We start from the raw sequence: 6,000 nt of genomic DNA on the forward strand, positions 1-6,000 counted from the left end.
AAACAGCGCCGGATGGGCCGTGCGTGATGGTGGTGATGGATGGATGGGGTACTGAGAGGTCTGACTAGTCAGTGGTGTTCTTCAGCGCCGAGCGCTCGGCCTCGTCCATGGCGGCCACGTACGCACGTACGTACCTCCGTATTCATCGCCATGTTACGCTGTTGTCTCGTAGTACCGCCTACGAGCCCATGCATGCAATTGCACGTCCATACCAATCGCTGCCATTTCAATTTTCAAACTTGCCTCGGCGTACGCCTCGACGCGTAAGACCATCCCAACCGCGGCGTCTCTAAAATTAATTTTACAGCATTAAAATAGTAAATTATAGCGCGTGGAAGTGCGTTGATTTCAACGAACCTCGTAAAATTTTACGCACGCAGCTCCAACACGCACGGCAAAAAACTATAGCACGAGTCCAACACAAACAACTTAGAAGAGTAACAACAAGTTTTAAGATTAAACAAATAAAAAATAATCAACAATAAATATTTTAATTTTTCACAATAGTCAACAGTAAGTAGTTCGACACTACAACATCAAACATACAAATCAACATCTATTTTTGTTGGCCATTTCATGCCTATCATTGCTGGATTAGATCCTTCTGCAGATCTTTATGTGTTTCGGCACGTTGAATGACATGATAGGAGGCAACAAATCGGGTCACCCCCGCAGTCTGATGACGCACTCACACAAGATGTTCCAATAGCTTATAATAAGAGTAGTCTAAATCTTGACCACGCTCATTCTCGATTATTATGTTATGCATGCTCACACAAGCGTGTATGATGTACCAAATTATTTTTTGATCCCAAAATCTAGGCGGTCCTCTCACAATAGCAAATTGGACTTGCAAAATCTTAAAAGCTCTCTCCACATCTTTTCGAGCCACCGCCCGAGCATTGTGGAAATCTAGATTTTTCTTACCTTTCGGTTTTTTCAACGACTTCACAAATGTTTGCCACTTTGAGTAGATGACATCCGCAAGATAGTAGTCATAGTTGTATGTATGACTATTTGCTACAAACTTCACCGGTGGTAGTTCACTATTTGCAACCTTATTCATGAGTGATGACCGATTAACAACGTTGATGTCATTCAAAGATCGAGCATTCCAAAAAAGCATGCCAAATCCAAGTCTTTTGATCGGCCATCGCTTCAAGGATTATAGTGGAACCCTTTTTCTGATCGTGGAATTGCCCATGCCATGCCTTAGGACAGTTCTTCCAACTCCAATGCATGCAATCTATTGAGCCAAGCATACGTGGGAACCCACAAGCTTTGTTCATCTCCAATAGCATTGCGACGTCTTCACCATTGGGAGATCTCAAATACTCCGGGTAAAACACTTGCACAATTCCGACTGTGAAGAGCTTGACACACATGACAGACTCACTCTCACCCATGGCCAAGTGGTCATCAACTAGATCAGCCGGAATACCGTATGCCAACATACGCAAAGCGGTTGTCATCTTTTGAAAGAAGCTATGCCCGAGTTCTCCGGAGGCATTCCTCTTCTGCTGAAAAAAACCGATCATGGCTCGTCGGTTTCTCCGCAATGCGTTTGAACAACTCGATGCTCATCCTAAACGGAAACGGAAGTACGATTCGGGATACACGAGATTATCCACAAAATAGTGCCTCATGAATCTGTTATCGGCATCGATCTTATCCCTCCATTTTTTCTGCCGAGCCATAACCGAACCACCATGCTTCGGTTTTTATTGATGTGCATAGCTAGGATCATTCCAAGGTCCTCCTCCTCTTGAATATCAAATTCTTCTTCGGAAGAATCATATGACGAGCTCATGTACAATATTAAATTTAAACTACTCTATGAAAACTAAAAAAACATGCATCAAATTCATGTAAAAAATGTGAAGTTGAAGCAATACATATCTTGCAAGCATTTTGTCGAACACGTTGTGAGCGCCGAGCGGCAGTGGATGGCCGAGCGCTCTTCGTCGGAAGAATGGCGCGCGCGAGGGGCGACGACGACTAGAGGAAGATGGAGGAAGCAGCGGCGGTGCAAGGATAGGCCGGGGAAGCGCCGTCCTGTCACCGAAGAAAATGGGGTGGCGCGGACGACGACGCCAGCGCCTGGATCCAGTGGTGGGTGGACGAGCGCGTGAGTCGTTGCTATCCAACCGATGGTAGCGGGCGCACGAAATATGAGGCGGACGATGCAGTTTCGCCCAGCGTGCTGAACTGTTTATTCCGCGCGTGTATTTTTCGCGCCTCCGCTAGAGCGTCCGGAGCGGCTGCGCGCGCGCAATAAACTCGGTTTTTCCAGCGCGGCGCTTATATAGCACGGCTGTTGGAGATGCTCTAACGTCTTTCAGAAAGGGCAGAAACTCTCGGGCGGCCGCACACGAGCCGTCTGATCCGTCAGATTGAATCTGGTTTGACCGTCAGATCTGTTCGTTCAGCAAAAATCATCGATTGAAGCAAAAATAAGCAGCGATGTAGCAAACTTTGACCACGGATGGAGTAAAAATGGTTGTAGCAAAAAATATCAACGTGGTCGTAGCAAAAAAACGATACTGATGCGTGGTAGCAAAACAAAAATGTGAGTTATAGCAAAACAATCCGGTAAACTCGGGTTGCAACTGTCACAAACATGTATGCAACTTTTTTTAATGAACGGTTGTAGCAAAAAAAGATACCGGTTGTAGCAAAAATTAACATCAACTGTAGCAAAAATCAAACGTCGATTATAACGAAAAATTTCGACGAACTGAGGTTGCAACCAAACATGAATGAAATTTTTTAATGAATAAATTATAACAGATAAAAAATACTTATAACAAATTTAAATGACGGTTGTAACAAATCTGAACAAAAAATATTGCGTGACTAGATAAGCCATCCGTGCGTGTTATGCGTGACCGGCCGAACGGTTCGACCAAGGCACCGGCTTCAAATCGTTTCCCTTAACCTAAAGGATCCAAATCGCCGATTTATCTTGCGTGTACTACAGATGCAACCTTTTTCTTTTTTTTGCCGGCGACCGGTTTAACCGTTGTAGTACAGCGGGTGCATTCTGGCCACATCAATACGACAATACGCAGACGTTGCGGCCGGTCCTACTGGTACGTTGTAGTTGATCAATACGATTGAATGCGTACATCGATCGTGGACGCTCCCAAGCACGGGAATCCGGTGAGTATTTAAGGTCGTGTATTAATATACCGAATTCAGTTTCGTACGTATGCTAACGTTGCTTCGTCGTTGCCGCACGAGCGATCACTACCGGCTAGTTGCTAGTTTACCCGGAGCGGGAGTACATCATGTAAATATGTGATATGGCCTTCCATTTACACCGAAATCAGCGTTGTGCAAAAGATGATTTTGCATCATCTTTTTTTTTTGTTTAAAGTGATGCTTCTGGCCTTAACTGGTTGAACCCGACATCTAAAATGAAAATATTTGTCCTGGCCATTCATGCTGGACTCGACTGAAAGATGATGATTTAGTCCTAGTAGTATGCCACACCTTTAACGTGTTGACATTTGCTCATCATCCTATGTACTCTACTTATATGGTGTTTTGGCCACCAACGACTTGCTCAGCATCATGTAATCTCTGTTGTGAGGTGCCTTCGATTGCGTCGATGGTGCAGTGTAGCGGCTTGGTTTGCAAGGCTATGCCCTTTACTATGCCGGTGGCACACAAGTGATGTCGTAACATCGTGCAATATCGGTTGTGAGATGCCTTTCGATTGAGTTGACGGTGCATTGTAGTGGCTTGGTTTGCTAGGCTATGCCCTCTACTACGCCGGTGGCACACAAGTGGTGTCGCAACGTCGTGCAATATCGGTTGTAAGATGCCTTTCGATTGTGTTAACGGTGCAGTATCGCGGTTTGGTTTGTTAGGTGATGCCCTCTACTACGTCGGTGGCACACAGGCGATGTGGTGTCGTCTCAGCCTCGCGTGGTCGAATGTGCCTCGCGACGCAGGTGGTGTCGCAGCGTTGTGCAGCCTCGGTTGAGCGAAGCCTTTTGATTACGTCAAACGTGTAGTGTCGTGGTTTGGTCTTGCTCATCAATGTTGTTAGACTCTCCTGTAGTGGCTCTTTGTTGTGTTTTTCCTCGTTGTTCCTCCTATTACGTGTTTTGTTTTTATTTAACTCTTCTCTATTGTCTCCCCTATATTCCTGGTTCACTTGACAAAGCCTTATAGGAAAATAGTTACAATTCAGGTGGGGAAATACCCCTCCCCACCCTCCCAACCCCACCCATCCCGCGCGTGAAAATTCAAAAGTAATGATGGTTGTGTGATATAACCTTCTTTTGTTAAGCAGTTACCGGCTCTTGCCGCTTCTAGTAGCAACACTAATTTTGCATGAATTCAAAGTTGTATCGTTGTCAACATGGTGAAGCGACGGCCGGTCTTCGGATCTATCTGGTGTGTTGGTCCTCTCAAGATGAGGTTGAAGACTTACCGCCCGCGTTCAATCCGGGCAAAATTGACAAAAATGACCCCTGGGGGGGAAGAACTCACGGAGTGACCCCTCGCAGGAAATATTTCATCGGCCTGATCCTTTTGTGTGGCGCCCGACACCTAGGCGCCACACTACACTGTGTGACGCCTAGCCGTTCGGCGCCACAGCCCCCGACCACCTGGCAGGGAGGGCCCACCCCCCAGGCCGTGTGACGCCTAAGCCTCAGGCGTCACACATTGTAATGTGTGGCGTCGAACGCTTAGGCACCATACATTGACTTAACTGGCCACGGGCCAGCACCCTCCCCACCCCCTCCCCATTCCCCTCCCTCATTCAAACAGAAACTGCAACGGCGGCTGGCCCTCCCCATGCACGGCGACCTCTTTCACGAATCTCGGTCACCGCCCAGTCCGGCATTTCCGTGTCAATCCAACGATAGAACATGCACAGAGGAGGAGGAGACTACCAGGAGGATCGAATTCAAGTAAACAATAATATCAAGTAAATAATAATCCGGATGACTTGAGCATACCGGAGGCCTAATGTACGCAGAAATACATTCGGGTGGATCAGATTCATAATTGGCGCACATGAAAAACTTCATGCCCAACCAATCTGAAAAATCCTCCACCTCCTTCACCTTGTAGAGATCACCGCACCAACATCGAACTGCTTCCACACCCCGAGGCAAACTCACATTCTTCATTTTCTTAGGCCTGATGCTTTGATCCGAGCAAGGCAAACTCATATTGACTAAAGCGATGGTAGTGTTCTCAAGTAAGGCTGGATGACGGAGGAAGGCAGTCCAATGCCTCCTTTTATAGACCGGAGGAGGGAAAGGTGGCGAGAACGGAGGAGGGAAAGGTGGCGGGAAAGGAAACGTGGAAATTTAGGCGGGAACGGAGGAGGGAAAGGTGGCGGGAAAGAAGACGTGGAAATTTTGGCGGGAACGGAGGAGGGAAAGGTGGCGGGAAATAGTGTGCTTTGAGATTCCAGCAGGTTTTCACATGTGTGGCGCCTAAGCCTTGGGCGTTGCACATGTGTGGCGCCTAAGCCTTGGGCGCCGCACATGTGAAAACCTACTGAAAGCTTAATTTTGACAGCAATACAACATTTTTGACAACAACTAAATGGTTCACAACAAGTGCAACAGCATCATCATATATTTAGACAACATTTTTGACAGCATCATCATCATATATTTAGACAACAACTAAATGGTTCACAACAAGTGCAACAACAACTAAATGGTTCACAACTCGAAATAGTTCACAACAAAAGTAAATAGTTCACAACAAAAGTAAATGGTTCACAACACAAGTGCAACACCAACTCCAAATGGCTCTGGTTCACATCTTGGGGCCTCGTCCCCTCTTAGAAACTAGCTTCTTTCTTCTGGCAACCACAAATTGCTCCGTGTCATCCGACTCATCGTCATCGTCATCCTCATCCTCACCGTCCATGCTTCTCATCCTTGACAAACGAGAGCCCCCGGCGATATGGTTCTTTCCTTTCGCATAATCATCCGGTGAGTACCGCCTAAATTCCTTCCTAGG

The sequence above is a fragment of the Hordeum vulgare genome, chromosome 7H, assembly GCF_904849725.1.
Source record: "Hordeum vulgare subsp. vulgare chromosome 7H, MorexV3_pseudomolecules_assembly, whole genome shotgun sequence".
NCBI lineage: Eukaryota > Viridiplantae > Streptophyta > Magnoliopsida > Poales > Poaceae > Hordeum > Hordeum vulgare.